This window comes from Aptenodytes patagonicus, chromosome 1 (genome assembly GCF_965638725.1).
Source record: "Aptenodytes patagonicus chromosome 1, bAptPat1.pri.cur, whole genome shotgun sequence".
NCBI lineage: Eukaryota > Metazoa > Chordata > Aves > Sphenisciformes > Spheniscidae > Aptenodytes > Aptenodytes patagonicus.
In genome coordinates, this window is record NC_134949.1 from 199451931 (window position 1) to 199472495 (window position 20565).

The 20565-nt window shown below is 43.2% G+C and overlaps 1 protein-coding gene and 1 non-coding gene across 2 annotated transcripts in view; one reads left to right on the forward strand and one right to left on the reverse strand.

Moving 5' to 3' along the window:
- TRPC4 (transient receptor potential cation channel subfamily C member 4) overlaps positions 1-20565 on the forward strand; it is a 172213-nt gene that overhangs the window by 38276 nt on the left and 113372 nt on the right. The gene's annotated exons all lie outside the window — the stretch shown is intronic.
- On the reverse strand, positions 19324-19916 carry LOC143156008 (18S ribosomal RNA). The gene has a single exon (XR_012994560.1). It is a non-coding gene; the product is annotated as an 18S ribosomal RNA (ribosomal RNA).

Consider the following 20565-nt stretch of genomic DNA (forward strand, 5'->3'; position numbering starts at 1 on the left):
GAACACTTTGAGGGATGGCGCATCTACCACCTCTCTGGGCAACCCATTCCAGTGCTTCACCACTCTCAGCGTAAAAAATTTCTTCCTTATATCTAGTCTGAATCTAACTTCTTTTACTTTAAAACCATTACCCCTTGTCCTGTCGCTACAGGCCCTATTAAAAAGTTTGTCCCCATCTTTCTTATAAGCCCCCTTTAAGTATTGAAAGGCTGCAAGAAGGTCTCCCCAAAGCCTTCTCTTCTCCAGGCTGAACAACCCCAACTCTCCCAGCCTTTCTTCACAGGAGAGGTGTTCCATCCCCCTGATCATCTTCGTGGCCCTCCTTTGGACCTGCTCCAACAAGTCCATGTCTTTCCTGTGCTGAGGACTCCAGAGCTGGACGCAGTACTCCAGGTGGGGTCTCACCAGAGCAGAGTAGAGGGGCAGAATTACTTCCCTCCACCTGCTGGCCACGCTTCTTTTGACGCAGCCCAGGATACGATTGGCCTTCTGGGCTGCGAGCGCACATTGTCAGCTCATGTCCAGCTTTTCATCCACCAGCACCCCCAAGGCCTTCTCGGCAGGGCTGCTCTCAATCCCTTCATCCCCCAGGCTGTATTGATACTGGGGCTTGCCCTGACCCAGGTACAGGACCTTTCACTTGGCCTTGTTAAACCTCATGAGGTTCACATGGGCCCACTTCTCAAGATTGTCCAGGTCCCTCTGGATGGCATCCTGTCCCTCTGGCGTGTCGACCGCACCACTCAGCTTGGTGTCATCTGCAAACTTGCTGAGGGTGCACTCGATCCCACTATGTCCTTGATGAAGATATTAAACAGTACTGGTCCCAGTACGGACCCCTGCAGGATGCCACTCATCACCAAATACGGACCCCTGCAGGACTCCACTCCTCACCAATCTCCATCTGGACATTGAGCCATTGACCACTACCCTCTGGATGTGACCATCTAACCAATTCCTCACCCACCGGACAGTCCACCCATCACATCCATACCTCTCTAGTTTAGAGACAAGGATGTTGTGGGGGACTGTGTCAAAGGCCTTACAGAGGTCGACATCTGTAGCCCTTCCCGTGTCCCCTGCTGTAGTTACTCCATCATAGAAGGCCACTAGGTTAGTCAGGCAAGACTTGCCCTTGGTGAAACCATGCTGGCTGTCTCGAATCACCTCCCTGTCCTCCATGTGCCTTAGCATAGCTTCCAGGAGGATCTGTTCCATGATCTTGCCAGGCACAGAGGTGAGACTGACTGGCCTGTAGTTCCCTGGGTCTTCCTTTTTTCCCTTTTTCAAAATGGGGATTATGTTTCTCCTTTTCCAGTCAGTGGGAACTTCACTGGACTGTCATGACTTCTCAAATACAATGGATAGTGGCTTAGAAACTTCATCCGCCACTTCCTTCAGGACCCGCGGAGGGATCTCATTGGGTCCCATGGACTTGTGCACCTTCAGGTGCCTTAGATGGTCTCGAACCTGATGTTCCCCCACAGTGGGTGGCTCTTCATTCTCCCAGTCCCCGCCTTTGCCTTCTGCAGCTTGGGCGGTGAGGCTCGAGCACTTGCCGGTGAAGACCGAGGCAAAAAAGTCATTGAGTACCTCTGCCTTCTCCATGTCCCGGGGAACCAGGTCTCCCACTTCATTCCAGAGAGGGCCCACATTTTCCCTTCTCTTTCTTTTATCCCCGACATACCTATAGAATCTTTTCTTGTTGCCCTTGATGTTGCTGGCCAGATTTAATTCTATCAGGGCTTTAGCTTTCCTAACCTGATCCCTGGCTGCTCGGACAATTTCTCTGTATTCCTCCCAGGCTACCTGTCCTTGCTTCCACCCTCTGTAGGCTTCCTTTTTGTGTTTGAGTTTGCCCAGGAGCTCCTTGTTCATCCATGCAGGCCTCCTGGCATTTTTGCCTGACTTCCTCTTTGTTGGGATGCATTGCTCCTGAGCTTGGAGGAGGTGATCCTTGAATATTACCCAGCTTTGTTGGGCCCCTCTTCCCTCCAGGGCTTTGTCCCATGGCACTCTACCCAGCAGATCCCTGAGGAGGCCAAAGTCCGCTCTCCTGAAGTCCAGGGTGGTGAGCTTGCTGTGCGCCCTCCTCGGTGCCCCAAGGATCTTGAACTCCACCATTTTGTGGTCACTGCAGCCCAGGCTGCCCCTGAACTTCACATTCCCCACCAGCCCCTCCTTCTTGGTGAGAATAAGGTCCAGCATAGCACCTCTCCTCGTTGGCTCCTCTACCACTTGGAGAAGGAAGTTATCATCGATGCATTCTAGGAACCTCCCGGATTTCTTATGCCCTGCTGTGTTGTCCCTCCAACAGATGTCGGGGTGGTTGAAGTCCCCCATGAGGACCAGGGCTTGTGAGTGTGCGGCTGCTCCTATCTGTCTATAGAGCGCCTCATCTGCTCGGTCTTGCTGGTCAGGTGGCCTGTAGCAGACCCCCACTGTAACATCACCTGTCCCTGCCTTCCCTTTAATCCTGACCCACAAGCTCTCGGTCGGCTCCTCATCTGTCCCCAGGCAGAGCTCCATGCACTCCAGCTGGTCATTGACATAGAGGGAGACACCCCCTCCTCGTCTCCCCTGCCTGTCCTTCCTAAAGAGCCTGCATCCCTCCATCCCAACACTCCAATCATAGGAGCCACTCCACCACGTCTCTGTGATGCCAATAAGGTCGTAGCCCTGCAGGCGTGCGCACGTCTCTAATTCCTCTTGTTTATTCCCCATGCTACGTGCGTTTGCATAGAGGCCTTGAAGTTGGGCCCCCGATGAAGCTGTTTTACTGGCTGGAGTTCCTTTGTGCTGCTCTTCAGGCGCTCTCTGCTGACCTGCATTCCTTCTCCAGGCTCTGGGCATCTATTGCTGGCCCTGGCATCAAACTGGTAGGAGTGGGATGGATTGAGGTTCCCCTCCCCCAGCATCTCTAGTTTAAAGCCCTTACCATGTACAGCAACCCCTTAATTCTTACCCATAAGCTTTCAACCTGCTCATGGCTATTCTTCAGAGACAGCTCTTCACAATCTATCCATTTCGTGATGTAGAGGGCAACGCCTCCGCCCCTCCTTCCTCGCCTGTCCCTTCTGAACAGCCTGTAGCCATCGATAGCCGCACTCCAGTCATGGGATTCGTCCCACCAAGTTTCAGTAATGGCAACTCAGTCGTAGCTTTCTAGCAGCATGATGGCTTCCCACTCCTCCTGTTTGTTGCCCATGCTGGGTGCATTGGTGTAGAGGCACTTCAGCTGGGCTGTCAGACGTGTCACCTTCTTAGAGGAACACCCCTTAATTCCTTTGAGGTATTTCACCGGTGTTTGCCTGTTGGCTCCTATTACCTCAGGAGCCCCTGGCTCATCTCTGTAAGACTTCAAGTGTGCTCCAGTGTACCCAGCACGTCTCGGAGCAACAGGCTGAGGGCCCTCGCTAGTACCCCGTCCCTCTAACCTTGGCGTGTCATCCCACGGCTTGTCACAGGCAAGCCTGATGTTATCCCCCTCCACCTTCGAGTCTAGTTTAAAACTCTGTCAATCAGCCCCGCTAGCTCATGAGCAAAGACCCTCTTCCCCCTTTGAGAAAGGTGAATGCCATCTGACGCCAGCAGGCCTGGTGTCGCGTAGACCATCCCGTTATTGAAAAACCCAAAATTCTGGTGGTGTCACCAGCCATGGAGCCATGTATTAATAGGCTGGGTCCATCTGTTTCTTCCAATGTTGCTGCCTGCAACTGGAAGGAGAGAGGAAAAAATTACCTGTACTCTGGATTCCCTTACCAATTGTCCCAAGGTCCTGAAGTCTTTTTTGATTGCCCTTGGACTACGCTTTGCGGCTTCATCGCCACCCACAAGGAAGAGCAGTAATGGGTAATAGTCCAAGGACCGTACCAGGCTAGGAAGTTTCCTAGTGATGTCCTGTTGTGGTTTAACCTCAGTAGGCAACTGAGTACCACCCAGCTGCTGGCTCACTCCTCCCCCCGCCTCCCCCGGTGGGATGGGGGAGAGAATTGGAAGAGCACAAGTGAGAAAAACTCGTGGGTTGAGATAAAAACAGTTTAATAATTAAAATAATAATAATAATAACAATAATAATAACAACAATAATAATAGTAATAATAAAGTAGTAGTAGTAATAATAATAATATACAAAGCAAGTGATGCACAGTGCAATTTCTCACCACCCGCCGACCAATGCCCAGCCAGTCTCCCAGCAGCGGCCCCCCCAGCCAGCTTTCCCCAGTTTATGTACTGAGCATGATGTCACATGGTATGGAATGTTTCTTTGGCCAGTTTGGCTGTGCCCCCTCCCAGCTTCTTGTGCACCTCCAGCCTTCTCAGTCGGTAGAGCATGGGAAACTAAAAAGTCCTTGACTAGTGTAAGCACTACCTAGTAACACCTAAAACATCGGTGTGTTATCAACTTTGTTCTGTCCTAAATCCAAAACACAGCACTGTACCAGCTACTAGGAAGGAAATTAACTCTATCCCTGCCGAAACCAGGACATGTCCTTAACCCGAGTCCCAGGGAGGCAGCAGACTTCCCTAAGAGGAGGGTGTCTCCCCGGCATATTGGACCCTCTGTTCCCTTCTGAAGGGAGTAGCCTACAACTGTAACCCATCTTTTCTTCCTCGTGGAGGTGGTCGTGATACGGGGGTAGGTCTTTCTGACCCTGGCAACACCTCTGGTGTAGATGGACCATCATCCACATCATCAGTTGACTGACCTTCCAAAGCCAAAGCCTCATACCTGTTGTATAGCAGCACCTGGGAGGACAAGGTAGGCAAGGAGGGGGTTTGCCTGCTGCCCTGAATGTAGACTTGCCTTCATTCACTCCTTTCCTTTAAGTTACTGCCTTCTGCCTGGCCGGGGGAGGATACAGGATCCCCTTGATCTTGTTTTTTTTCTGGTGGATGTTCCCGTTTCTGTCTCGGGGAGGGCAGAGCATGGTTCCACCAGTCTATTTCTTTCTCAGACTCCCTGATGCTCCTTAACCTGTCCAATTCCTCTCAAAGCTCTGCCACCAAGCTGAGCAGATCGTTCACTTGGTCACACCTCACACAGGTGTTCTCACTACTGTCATCAGGTACTAGTGAAAGGCTCTGGCACACCCTGTAGCCTGAGACCTGGATGGCTGCATGTTTTTGTGGGAGCTGTGTCTGGGTTGCCACATCAGTTCTGGTGAGTGCAGAGGACATAGCTTTCTGCCGGGTGGATACCATAGCTAAGCTCCTTCTGGGAGGGTGATGGCCACCACCTGAACTCACCTTTTTAGCTGGTAGGGTGATGACACCCTTCCTGCATGCCTTTCCACGTATGTGCTGTCCTTGGCTATATGTTTTTGAAATGCTGTCACTTTGAGATCCCATCCTGAAGGATTTAAGCATTTCAACACATAGAGTAAGAACCTATTCATGCACTTAAGATTATGCTGTCATATATGTAACTGAACCCTTCCCTTCATACAAGCCAAGTGCTTCTTAAAAAAATAATCAACTCCATGTACCAGCCACCAGAACCCATGTAAATAACTGCAATACTCTCAAGTACCAATGAGCCAGGGAGAACATTCTTAGGTATTGAACGATCAGAGCAATTTATGTCAATGCTAGAGTTTCAACTCTGAAAACGATAGATTCAGTTATTGTAGCTGCATCTACATTAGTCTGTTATCATATCAGCAGAGTACCCTCTAAGTGAATCTGCTGATTTTCCTCCTCCTACCATGCTTTTTTTGGCACTGCAGAGCAGCCTGGAGCATGTGGACTAGATTCCTTCACAGGACCCAAAGCCAGAGCATGCACCCCAGGAGCATGCCTACCACACTCCAGGTACTACCACTCAGCTCACAGGACCAGGATAGAGCTCATCTGAGGTAAATCTCCTGAAATACAGGCCTCTCAGACATTTTTGTGTCACTCTAGAGGTCTGCTCCTATTGCGCTCCATTTGCTGAGGCAGATGCAGTCTTAGAGTGTCTATTCCTCTAGGCATCACAGCAAGAAAAAATAATGCTCAAGGTCCAGTGCACTGCCATGACCCACTGGAGGCTTGCAGATGCTTTTAAGGAGCACAAAACAAGTCTTGATAAGCAAACTGGTGCCTTGGTTCTGTCACACGCAGATCTGCAGTAGCAGGTGGTTTTCTGAATATAGCCGAGACAGCGGGGCTCTTGTCATGGCAGGCACAGGTACACCTGCTCCTGCTTCCTCTTTGGTGGTTGCTCTTGATCAGGCTTGCTTTGCACAGTTAAAAGCAATGTTGCAGTGTTTAGCTATTTTAGCAATCGCTCAAATCGCTCATCAAATCAGACTGGACTTTTAGAGTAGAAGTAGAGCTGGTCACCAGCCAACTTGATTCTTCACTTCTACCTTCTCACCTGACACAAACTGGAATTTGGCAGATAGTCTGCTAACAGTTTTCTCAAGGAGGCTGGCTTGTTTTCCTTTACACTTGCTATTTTTGGTTTAGTCTGGTTTTGGGGTTTTTTTTGGAGGAGAGGTGTGGATGAAATGAAAAGTTGATTGAAGAAGTGTGAAGGTAAAGGTAAGGATAAAGACTCTTGCTTCAGAGGTGGCACGTGATACTGAAGTCGTGTTATGCTGTCACCTGTGAAAATATGACAGCAACAAGTTGTGAATGTACTAGAAAGCTTTGCCCATTGTCCCCTAGCAAAAGGCAGACATATAACCAGTATACCCCAAATCTTTCTCGTTAATAGATGTCGTAGATGAAAACAACTAGGATGAATGGTTGTCAATAAGCAGGCTGTTAGTAAAATTTACTTAAGTAGGTCCTTGTGAGTATAATTAGAAATAATGGGGTCAAAGGTAGCAAAGTAAAATATCAGCTAAATATCTGGAAAGCATTTTGAATAGTGAAGTGTGTTGGACTGTGAAACTTTCTCTCCTAGTGTTGAAATACTTGCATATGTATTCATCATTTATATTCTGTGCTGTTTTGCCTTTCTAATGTGATATGATAATCATGTATCTATGAAAATTATTGGGAAATCTTGGTGCCTCTGATATAATCCTAGCAGTATGTATCTCTAGTGGGGCAAATAGTGAGCCAAATATCACAGATCAGAAATAACCAGATGGCAGCCCAGAAGGGCTCTGACGTCTGCTCAAATGTGGAGTAACAGAGTACCAAACTGTGGGATGATGACACCCTGTTGCCTGCTAGCACTTTGTGTCAAGGCAAAAACTTTAATTGCCCCAAAAGTAGAGCAATGCCTGCAACAGCCTCATATATGCCAAATGATGACAGCTAATGTAATATCTCTTCATTTTCTCATCAGATATGGATTTAATGGGAGACATTGTTGACTTCACTATTAGTAGCAACAAGTGCACGGCAAACTCTAGATCATGCAATGAGGTGCAATGGCACAGGCATCCCCCATCCACTCCAGTATGTTGCCAGCATCTTTGAAGTCTCAGTCTTTGCTGACCTTCTGACATCATGGGGAAAGGAGACATGCTCCTTTCCATCCCTCTGACCCAGCGTGTGTGTCTTTTTATAGACTGCACAGCCAGGGAGCAGTTTGACAGTAACACCCTTAGTGCTGCAGCTGCCTTGCTGCACATTGTGTGCATTCTTCCTTCCCCAGCAGACATCTAAACTCGGTGTGCTCCTTGGCTCTTCCAAATGAGTAACCTGGCAGAGGATACCCGCTGCAGAGGCAGCCAGTGTCCTGCCTGTTGTGACTTTCACCTGACCCAGTTCAGGTGAACTGACTCTTCTTTCCCTACCGATGTTTTGTGTCCAGCTACCATTAATTAGAGGTGACTGTAGGAAGCCACAGGGATTCTGTGAGCTGGAGCTTGCACTGCTGATCTGAGGCACAGGATGGCTTACCAGCATCACTGTTTTTTGGGCAGAGCCACACTGCACATGTGTGTGGGGCAGAAACACGCCTTGCCTGTCCCTCCAGAAGGGCATGGGTCTTCCACCGGGTTTGTGTCATAACTATTAGTTCCTTGTGGACATCTCTGATACCCTAATGTATCATCTTATGCCCCTACACACCAATATTCAGACAACTGAATTCTGCTCAGCATGTGGGATTAGACTCCAGACCCACACAGGGTCTATATGCAGGTGTCCATACATATGTTAGGTGACAGTGTAGCCTACAAAGTATTGCAGCTGACCAGTGTTTAGATACCAAAGGTGAGTTGAATCACTTTGTAAGTGCTGCTAATTCTATTGACTAAAGCTGTGATAAAGTTGCCTAAAGATAGTTGTCTACTGACATCTGACATAGCGTCCTGCTTGCCTTCTACCTGTGGACAAAGAAGGGTATCCTCTTTTTGGCCAGTCCCCAGGGATGCCTCAGACACGTAGGATATCTTAAAAGTCATTAGAGACTCTGTTTAGGGAATCTAAGCTGATCCTGGCTATCCTCTGACAACAGAGGGAGTTTAGGGACTTACCTCAAATGTTGATGTCTACATTTAGACATTTAACGTAGGTGTCTTAACCCTGAACTGAATCCCACCCACAGTTTTATCCTCCAAAAAGAAGTAGTCTAAGGACATGAGATTGCCTGAAGCAAAATGCCAAGAACTTACCAGTAAATGATTGTCAAACATATGCAGCACTTCGACACAGCTCTCATCCAAACAGTTGGTTGCTTTTCAGAAATAAATATGAGTATACTTTTAGGGACCCCTGCCACTAGGTGTGATTCTCAATTGTGTGTAATTTACCATATTCAGCTGGACACATGCTGTTGCTTGATCCACTGCCCATTTTTGTTGTTATTTGGCTACAATTTCTTTTCTGGCCCAGTCCTGTCAGTTGCTAAGCCACTGCTAAAAATGGTGAACATTTTTTGCTCTGACTGATCTCCATAAAATGCAGGATCAAGACACCCTCGTTCAGTCAAACCAAATAATTGTTTCTGAGAAGAAGAGGGGTTTATTACAAGCTGTTTTTTCTACCTTGAGTTTGACCTTATGTTTTCAGACAATTAGCTTGATTAAGTTCTTCCTGACATGCCACTGTGCAATGAACAGTGGAACTACTCTGCAAAGGTGATGTCTAAATTACACTATCCTTGAATTAGTCCCGCTCGTCTCACTATCTAAGCAGCTGAGTGTGATTAGTCTAGAAATAGTCTGACCTCTGAAAAACAAGTTGCTGATTTTTACCATGAGAATGGTTACTGCGAACGACATTAAAACTTCTTCCAGCTTTTCCTTACTCAACCAGCATTGAGTAAGCACTCAAGCAGAGCACGTACAAATGGCAATTTCATTTTCCCCCTTGTTCCAAGCAGTCAGTGTAGAGGACTGAGGGATACGTGCTTCAGTAACATGCTATCCCAGGCATCTGATAGCCTTAAATTTTTGCTGCTGTAAAAAAATCACTTTGAATAATTCAATTCTTAATCTTTCCCAAAGGGAATCTTCTTTCCATTCACAAGCCTTCATTTCAAATGGGATGATTTGAAGTTATTTGTCTGCTTTTCTCCTCAGAGCTCTGGTAAAACAGTATCAACTGTTTTTATGGCAGATGATGTTACGTTAACAGTTCCTGAGTATTTGTCAAGGGCTACTGCATGACTGGAGCTGTAGCTCTCGATGGAAAGAATGTCATTACATAATTTTAGATTTCCTTGAATAGAAACCACTGGTTTTGGCCAGAACATCAGGGCACTAACCCACTTCAGCGGTGTGCAGTGTTGAGCATAGCTGGCAGTGGCTGGCCTGGTGATGATGTGTGTCATGTGTGTCTGTGCACAGCCCAGCAGGGACTGATGGAGATCCCTGCTGAGGACACCGGTTCGGTTGTAGGGAAGCAATGGCTGGAGGGCATGTTGCTATGATGAAATGTGCTAACTGTGCTTTCAGAGAAGATGTTGCTGTCAGGTCAGAATAATCTGTTCTGCATTTAGTTAATGTACCCCCTGCACATGGAATTTCTAACAGAGTCATTGTTAGTTTTTCAGCATTTTCTTTGCAGTTTCATTTGTGCCCTGCTGTTCTCCCTATATATCTACGCTGGATACTTGTTTTTCTTTCATCAGGTCCTGAAATGTCCACTCTTATCAAGTTCGTAGACAATTTTCTCTCTTGCTTTGCCTCTCTTTTATTCTAGCAAGTTTTCCTAGAAACTAAAATTCATCTTGGCCTAGGTCTTTGTCTTCTGTCTTGCATTTACTTAGAACCTGAAACCAATTTATTTGGTGTTGATCCCCCACATTCCAAAATCTATGTGTAAACACTTTGAGATGTGTTCTGATTTTATAAAATACAATTTTCTGACAGCCTGCACCAACTTGGATGGAACCTGATGTTATTTTTTAAAAAATCATATTAAAAGGTGCTTAAATGAATGTTTAGACCCATGATGTTTTGGAACAATGTGCTTATTATTCAAAACATTGGCCTGATCTCGTATTAGCATGGCAATCTAATAAGTGAGAAGATGAAACCAAAAATGCTGCAGCTATTAGATAGTATCTAAACATACATTGTCTTTACAAACTCATTGTTTTTTATAGATACACCAAACCGTTCTCATTCATATTAGTGATATTACTTTGTTCCTTCCTCACAGGAATAAGTTTATTTCAGAAGTTCAGTATCAAAATAGCATTATCTCAATTTCTTCCTATTCCCTGATGTCAGAAAGAAAGCTAAATTCCTTCTTAAAGGCAAAATGACAATACAGATAATCTATCTATTTCCACTAAAGATCACTTTAATCCTTCACTTAAGATGAATCCCAGAGTGACTCAGAAACCCAGTCAAAGAGCCTAAGATATTATTGTTTTCTACAAATGCATCATGAAGTTATATCTTGGGAAGTTAGAAAAGTTATTCTATAAGCAGGTGCTAGAACAAGAAAAAATGAGTATGAATTTTCTATGAGTAATTTTAGACTGAAAATTAGGATTTTAAAAAAGTATGTTTTGCGATGATATTCTAGTAGATTCATAGAGCCAAGAAACTCCTTTCAAGACAGAGCATGAAGATTACTTAGTAGAAGTATATAGCAGTGTTACTAATAGCTGGTTTTGCCTTTGGTTTGTGTGGATTGTGCTCAGCTTCATATATTAAACTTTCATCTTTAGAAGAAACAAAAATATTTGCAAATGGAAACTCCATCACTAGCAACTGAATTTGAAAGAAATTCGTACGTTCAGTATGTAACTGTGCAATGTTAGCAGGCAGGGGACTATGGACAATGTCGTACACACCTGCACAATGACAATTAATTGTAATAGCTTGCATGTGTGTATTTGAAGTCGTCATCTTTATGTAGTTTAAGGTCAATTTCACCTCTTTCTTAGAAAACTAATTTCAAGGAAAAATAGGTATTACTTCCCTTACCAGGTATAGTGGATTGTACAGATATATCCCTTGAACATGTGTGAGCCTCTTTAATCTTTCAGGACATTTCATGAGATTTCCAGTGGTCACCAATGGTTTGGTATGTTGGTTTAGCACAGTATCTGAAAGGGGACGTGCCACAACTCATGGTGCAGGCCATCACCTGCTGCTATATGTATTCATACTTAGAAGGGAATTAGAGTAAGAAAAAGGTTTCCTGCAAAGGGAAATCTTTCCAAAACAAGATTGGCCCATAGCCTGCAGCTAGGTTGTTGCTGTATCTGATTTGCAGTAGTGACAGGCACTGGCATATCAGGGGATATTCCTAATCGAGGTAGGGGCGTGTCTTCCTTAGTGTATTTGTCTTCCTTAGGTTTTGACCAAATGCAATTTCTTATTTGCAATTTTTTCTTTTCAAAATGAACTTTCTGAACATCTTTGGTTCAGAAACTTCTTCAAATGCAGGCGTTCAGGCCTAGAATCATACCCAGCTATGCCAGTCAAAGAAAGAAATGGAGATTTGACTGAATTGCTTGCAGCGACTTTCCTTCTCTTTCTCCACTAACTTTAGAAGGAGTCCAAGATAAACACATTCCAACTTAGAAACCTTAGCAAGCTGTCTAAATTTAGGTAAGTTGAATCTAGGTACAGCATCACTGAATGTGGTTAATATCTACAGTATTTACCCCTTACATTCATTCACTAGTATGGGATGGATGTCATTTTATTTACTTGAAAAAAACAGTAAACACTACAAACTTCTCTTTTTAACCATTTGATGATGGCCTCTGTTTTGCCTCACTGGCAAATTTGATAAATAACAAAATAAAATAAAATAAAATAAAATAAAATAAAATAAACAACAAAATGATGGCTCATATTTATGTTCCACCTATCTTACCTGATAAAATAAAATGGTGACAGGTGTATTTAGAAGAAAGTTTTCAAGAATAAAGTTCATGCAGTTCACAGTGAACATTCGGCATTCATAACTACAAGAGGTCACAGTCAGAGACTTACTGAGTACTAACAGAGGCAGAGAACTGTGTCATACATGTAGGTAAAACTCCAGCACTGAGGAGGAAGCTGATTGCTGCAAGGCTGGAAGAAAAAGATTCTTATATATATGCATCTTTGCAGAATTAAGTACATGCATCATGAAGTTTCTTTTGCTTTGCCCTTGAGACCAGTTATTTCACTATTGCAGGAAGCAAAGTACAAAAGTTTAGTCTAATCTATCTAGGAGTGCAAATTAAAAGATTAAGCATTTATAGAATAATTAAAAAAAGGGTTTTTTTTCCATACACTGATGGAACATTTATCCGCAGATAATCAGCAGACTGAAGGTGATGATTCTGATACAGCCTTGAACAAGGCAATTGTAGGTCTAGAACTTAATCAAGCAAAACATCTAAGCGTGAGAGAAAGAAGTATTAAAACAATTATATGAGAAGCGTGTCTTGTGTAAGTGTAGCATGTACACTTCAGGTTACTCAGAAAAGGTGATCTGGCAAAGAAATAGTGCAAACGTGGAAGGAGACTGAATACTCAGTTCAGTTGCCTACTTGTAGACGCCTATTGCCAGTTGAATGCCTGAGGGTACCAGGGGTTTGGGGTGTGACATAAGAGCTGGAGGGGACCCATGCCCTTTCAGGGCAGCAGCTGGGTGACAGGTCGGACACCCTGGGGCATTTCAGGTGGCATCAATATGCGAGTAATGGGCTGGAGATGTAAAGGACCCAGGTTTGTGCAGCCTGGCAAAATGAAGTCTAAAGGAAGGACAGCTTTTTCTCCAAATATTCTGGAGGAAGGATAATCCTGTCAGCAGTCCTCAACAGCTGAACCTAATTTAGGATTGAGGAAATTACCTTGTCAGAGAAATGAGGCTCTGTCCACCACCACTCACAGAAGCAGCGGAGGGGAAGGTGGGTCAAGTGGGGGGATCCCAACTACTTCTAAGAGGGAGTCTGATCTGTTCAAGTAAAGATTGTCTGAGAGAGCTGCCCGTGATAAAGAGGCTGGGTTTGGTGACCCAGGAAGCCTCTTCCAGTTCTGGCTTCTCAGGACCAGGAAGCGATGCTGATTTTCTCTTGATCTGCCTTATGATAGAGTTCAGATGAGGTATTTGTAGTATTCCTTAAATCTGTGAATCTCTCATAACATCTGAACTTCTTGATAGCTAAAATAATGTTTCAAAGAATTCCTGGTAACCAAGTTTCATTTTGCCAAAATTTTAATAGCATTCCCTGTTCTCTTCAGCTTTTATTTGATTGTCTTGCCAAGCAAGTATTCCCAAACTAAGAATTGGTTGCAGCTCTGAGTTAGGCTAGTTTGTGTTTAGATGAACTTGTACCCTCTTGCTCTAGGTGCAGGAAACATACCACAGATGCTTCAAAATGAAGTTGCTTACTCCCTAGTTCCAGAGATAAATCTGAATGATTACTTTTTAAACTAGATGAGTGAAAACCTGGCCTAAAAGAGTGCAGAATTAATCCTCTGCCAGTTGGAAACCATGACAAGATGCATTTTCCACAGTGAAAGTTTTCTGTATCAATTATTTCCTATTTACATCTCTGACAAATATATTTTTCCTGTGAATAACATGCTGGAATAATTACATGTTTGGAAGAGGAGTCATTATTTAGGAGAAAAGACTTTACATAATACTTCAGAAAGCAGCTCATAAGTGAGTGTTGAGGAGCTAGATTTGTTGTTAAGATTTTCAGGTGATCTGTTTTTAAAGTTTTTGCGTTGCAATATGGTGATGTATGTTCTTCTGACCTTTTACCACCCAAAGAAGAAAATACAAACTTCCTGAAGGGTGCTCAAAGTATTTCAGCTATTACCAAGCTCACATAATTACTGCTAGGTCAGGGATCTATAGAGCACTATAATAGACATGCCTTTATAAGCCAGGGAATCCTGACAGCTTTCTGGTTTCACCACTTCCTAGCAATGAGAATTCTCTTATTGTTACTATTTATATTTTTCCCTCCTGTTCTCATTTAGCAGGAGACATTTAATCCTGAATTGTGATTTGGCCATATGCATAAATGACAATTTGGCCATGCATGCAAATTTCTGGAAAGAAATGTTCCCCTGGATTTAAGCAGCCTTATATAATACCTCATCAAGCTATTCATTAGGGCATGTTCTGTGCTATATATTTAAAGGTCCTGAGTGACATGAAGCTGTCATTTTATGACTTCTGGTAAATAGGAGTTGTCAGACGTCTGGTTTTCTATTCTATTCTTTGAAGTCTTTATTGCTACAAGGGCAGGAAGGGGTTAGTCATCACATAAGAATAGAATATATTGAGAAAAAAAAAATCATTATTTTGTCAGGCTTTGGTCCAGATAGTAATTAGGTTTTGGTGTTAAGCTAGTTAACTAAACAAATTATATATTATTTGATTGATTTCAATAAAATTCTTTTGTTGGGGTTTATAGTCAATGGGTAACCGTCTTTTCTAGACTTGTATAACTACATTTTGTGTTACCTAACTAATTAGGTTGTGGAACATTGTCTACTATTGAGTCTAATTGGTTTGCTTTGATATCAATTTGATTTTGATTTGATTGATCATTATAATTCTTTTTACTTGAGTTAGTGTGTTATTATTGGTAGCTGAGCTTAGGTAATAAGTTTTCCTGATTTTATTTTTTCATGAAGTCTTTTAGTAAGATGTATTAAAATACACTGACTCACATGTCTCTGAATAAGCAGTGTGAGGGCAGAACCATTAAGGATCTGGGTGGAAACAGGCCAATAAATTCCAAAGAGTGAACAGTTCCCCCTAACTAGTCTTTATTTCATGCCAGCTTTTGTTATATTTTAGTTCAGGCTCTTTCAAGGCTCCCCGCAAAATACACACACCACTCCGAGGGCAGCAGACAGTACTAAAATGTTTACGTGAGCATACATGTTTATACACAGATCTCTTCACAGCTGGCTTTCTATTGGCCCTAAACACTAGAAAGTGTTCTAACTTATCCTCGGGGTGGCTTAGCTTGTGCATCTGAAAATGGACCCACATTGGAGCGTTTTTATTAGCAAGTCTTTACTAAAGGCATTTGGGCAGTCTGCCCAAAACCTCCCTTTTCTGGCCAAACTGCATGCTGCCTTGAGCTTCATCACGTGAAGCATGGGAAGACATGTGGAGCTGCACATAAACATATCCTGAAGCATAGAAAAGTCACTGCCACTTGTAGCATAACTCCCACAAGTAATGTTCCTGTCCTGTATTTCCCAAGCTACCCTGCCTCCTCTCCCCTTTCCTCCTTAAGTGAACTTGTACAGTCAGACCCTTTCTGCCCAACCATGGTTTGATTTCTCAGCAGAAATTGTGTACTTGTTTCTTCTCCCATGCTTTCCTCATTTGGAAAAAGACCGCCCACCCTCTCCATGAGCAGGGGACAGCCCACTCCCCACATCTCCTGAGAAATGTTGCTGTGCTATATGAATGCTGCAGGATCACATCCACAGAGCATAAGGTCAGCGCTACTGTTGGAAATGCTAGAAGAAGGCCTTCTGTGTCGCCAGATGACACTGAAGTACTTTCTCTTGAAAATTATTTTGGAGAGCTCCTTGAATTTACCCAGGAGAATAACACCAGCCAAGGAGACAGGGAGGTCAGCTCAACTGGATGGTGCAGTCACTCATTAAGATCATTATCTGTGTTACTCCCTTCTCTGTCCCTCCCACCCCAAACTGGCTGCCTACTGCATGTAGGCTGGGCAGATATTGTTCATGCTCCATCATTTCGAAGAACAAGTTCATGTCAGTCAGTGGAAAGCAGTCTTTTTCTCCTTTGCTCTGGTAGCAGGCTTAAATGCTTCAGTATTCCCCTCTGAGCAAGAACAAATATTTCAGGCTTCAGGGGCATTCCCACACTTTCCCAGGGATATTTGCTTACTGCTACCCATCAGCAAGAGGTAACCATGTTGTTACCATGTTTTTTTCAAAGACTGCCTCTTTCTAGTTTAAATAAAACTGGGAAGATGAACTAATTTAATATGTACTAGAGAGCTATTATCATCTAATGATACTTCTGTGAGCTTGTGGTGCTCATTTTTTTCATGTGGGGAGCTGATTTTTCACCCATAAGGTAAGTGAAATTAGGCTCAATTTTAGCTGTATTTGAAGAAGCAAGTTCTTTAATACCTCTGATTTTATCAATTATGCAGATTTGCAATGCTGCGTGCCTGGCCCCAAATCATCCTACCCCTATATGATCTGTTAATAATTTCTAATATCTCTCAACAATGTTTTTTCCATAATCTCCTAAAACTGATCTTTTGATATTTCTCAAATCTCAGGATGATACCAGTCCTGACCTTAAAGGTCACTGTTACAAGAAGAACCTGTCATTCTCGACTAAGATCTGATGTGATGTCAGCCCTAGAAGATGAAAGTTTACTCCCATTCGGTGTAAAATGAACTTACGGAACATCCTTACACTATACATGAAGCACTATGATTTAAACCCAAAAAATTGTGATGAAATTGCATCCTGTCTTAAAATTGACAAAAAAAACATCTAAGCAAGTAATCCCTGTCACCGCATTAAATGTTTATCACATTCAGTGTCAGCATTTGCACACTCCTGGGACTCGATCTCTTAAGCTGCTAATGTGAGACGCTGGTGGAATTTAATCTGTCATATATCCATTGTATCTTGGCCCCTGAAAGTTGTTCTTTCTAGCTGATGTCCTGCCTTGCTGATTGTGAAACCAGAACACGTATAAGCAGACAACATGACAGCCTGCCTCCCATCATCCACTGACAGCTGTATACTATGTCATGTTCTTTGCTTTACTGCAACTTGGATTATAGGGTGCTTTAAATCAGAGCACAAACAAGAGGTTTAGCTCTATTCCCAATTAACCAACAGCCTCATAGGGAACATATACCATATTGCGCTATTCAGTTTATCATCTCCTGCATGCATGACTCAGTGTTAAAGTCCAAATTGCTACTTTTGCTATTGTTAGCTTTCAAGTCTGAAGCTGATCTAGTTCTAACAATGAAAAATGACTTTCAGGTGAGGACCCCATATACTGTAATGCCAGCTATAACAGCTGTAAAATAAACAGCACTAGAAGGCATGCATGGGCAGAGGAACTCCATCACCTGCAGCTGAAGTTGTTAGAACAGTCCCTGGAATGGTGTTGGCTCGAGCCAATTAACATCTTCCTACACCATTTCCAGGCACAGTTTAGGAGTTAGCATGGACCCCAAATTATTCCCAGTAGACAGTTCTCATTCAGCTGTCCTATTTTGGGACCAAGAGAGTTTAACAGTATGGGCACAGCCTATCCAGTTGACCTTAGTGCTAGAGGCGCATTTAAGTTACTTGTTTAGACATTTGGTTATATACCAGTATCTGGACTGATGCTGGGTTCAGAAATCAAAGGTTTATCTGCGTTTCTTTTGTTCTTGTTCCAATGAAACAGTCTGTCCTGGTGACTGAAAATGAAGGAACTTCATGCTTCTTTTGGACTGGTCTTTCTCAGAGTTAGAGTCTTGCTTTCAAAAATTCCCTTTGAACATCATTTTTACTGTGTATCGAATAGGATTCTGTGTCAGATTAAAGCTGGTATGTCACAGATCTATTTTAGAAAGAAAATTTCATACTTTCCTGAATATAACAAATGTCAGAAACTTTCCTTTGCCATGAAAAGTGCATATAAAATAGTTTCAGAAGATCACAGTGAAATCAGCATGTTATTCACTTGTCAAATATGTTCTGGTTTCCTGAGCAGGGTGCTTCTATAGTTACTTCTTATGAATTTTCACTTTTTTTTCACGCAAATAGTCTGAAAAGCAAACATGAGCAAAATCAAAGTGTACTTTTGATGACATCATAGAAGAAGCTATACAGTAGAATAATGCTATAGTAAGTCTAACTTAGTGGTCAGTGATGGAAATAAAGTATCTTTAGAAGGGGAGCATCAATGAGGATTTCAGAAGTTGCACAGGTGGATACTACGGCGCACATCTGTGTCCATCCAGCTGCCCGTCTGCGGAAGGAGATGTTTTGTCATTGGGTGTCTTCTCCTGTCTCTGAAAGGGTTACAATGCATAAGCACTGTGGCCAGCAATAAAAGTGGCTTGTCACAGAGGCCCTTGGTGCCTGCTGGTGGGTCACTCTAATACTCCTTTCTCTCCGTCACACCCAGCTAAGATAGTGTTTTGGGGTAGGGGACAGCATGCAAGGGAATGCAAGTCAGGGTCCCCTGGAAAAATAGTGAGGATATGATCATATATTTAGGGGCAGCAAATAAGGCAAAAGCAGAGGTTGAATAAAAGCCAAAGAATTCTGATTGCTTTTTTTTTTAGCTTTAACTTTGATGGGGAAACTTCTGTGTGCCTGTGGTTATAACATGTATGTATATGCACACATGATATAGCAGCAGAAGGTAATTTCCAATCATTTATTTTAGCATCAGTAAAATTAATAATATCAGCTTTTCTTAAGAAATATCAAATTCTCAGATAATGATTTTGATTATTCCAATGAGTGGAAATCTTAAATATTTGCAAAGAAGGTGGAATGTTGCCATTCCTCCCTGAAAAACAACGTATGAAAAATGCAGTCCCATATAATTTGAAATAGCAGTCTGTAGTAGGTGTAAATGAAACTGCCTGTTAAGAAAGAAAACTTTTCTTGTAAGAATCAATTTTCTGTCAAAGTATTATGGTTTTCTTCTTTTATGTATTTCTCCTGCTCAGGTGCTGATGATATTTCCCTGACATCTGCAGAGGCCAGGAAGCACTATATATATATATGTGTGTATATAATCATAGAATCATAGAACCATTAAGGTTGGAAAAGACCTCTAAGATGATCGAGTCCAACCGTCAACCCAACACCACCATGCCCACTAAACCATGGCCCTAAGCGCCTCATCTACACGTCTTTTAAAGACTTCCAGGGATGGGGACTCCACCACTTCCCTGGGCAGCCTGCTCCAATGTTTAACCACTCTTTCAGTAAAGACATTTTTCCTCATGTCCAATCTAAACCTCCCCTGGTGCAACTTGAGGCCATTTCCTCTCGTCCTATCACTAAATAAAAATTTATTTTTTTTAAATCGTGGCGGACTGCTAGCTCGATCCCAAGTTCCAACTATGAGCTTTTTAACTGCAGCAACTTTAAGATATGCTATTGGAGCTGGAATTACCGCAGCTGCTGGCACCAGACTTGCCCTCCAATGGATCCTCGCTCAAGGATTTAAAGTGCGCTCATTCCAATTACAGGGCCTCGAAAGAGTCCTGTATTGTTATTTTTCGTCACAACCTCCCCGGGTCAGGAGCGGGTAATTTGCGCGCCTGCTGCTTTCCTTGGATGTGGTAGCCATTTCTCAGGCTCCCTCTCTAGAATCGAACCCTGATTCCCCGTCACCCGTGGTCACCACGGTAGGCACAGACAGTACCATCAAAAGTTGATAGGACAGACATTCGAATGGGTCGTTGCCACCACGGGGGCGTGCAATCGACTCGAGGTTATCTGGAGTCACCAAAGCTGCTGGGCAGGCCCGGGTTGGTTTTGGTCTGATAAATGCATGCGTCCCCGGAGGTCGGCGCTCATTGGTGTGTATTAGCTCTAGAATTACCACAGTTATCCAAGGAGCGGGAGAAATAGTGTGTGTGTGTGTGTGTGTGTGTGTTTGTGTGTGCGCTTGCTTTGGTGCTGCTATAGGCCAAAGATAGCTGACTATCTTAGTCAATATCTTGTCTTCAAGTATCATAGTTATTTCTTTTTTTTTCTTTTAATGCTGGATTTCTGATAGAGGGAGAGATGCTGGAAAGTCCAATAACTTGGTAATTACCAGACCCTCCTGAGAAAAGTTTTAACTAAGATTCCCCCTCTTTTCAAGTGACCATTCTGAGCTCTAAGCTACTGGCTGTTCCAGGACTGTGGAACTTTTCTGATAAATGAAAATTTTTCTGCTGGAAATAACGCTGAACTGCTGAAAAAAATGGCTCTATTGCTGAACTTATTCACTATTTATAATTACCAGTGTATATAAAAATATAAGCTTTCTGAACGTCAATATGCTTTCTGACACTGGTTTGCTTAACTTTCATCTAAAATTGAACCCAAATTTAATTTGGAATAAAGGTTAATGCAAATGTGTCTTAGACTTTTTTTAGCACAAAATGTAATTGTGACTTTTGCTTCCAAAAAGATGTTTTAAAAATGTATGGAAAAGGATTCCAAACCTAATTG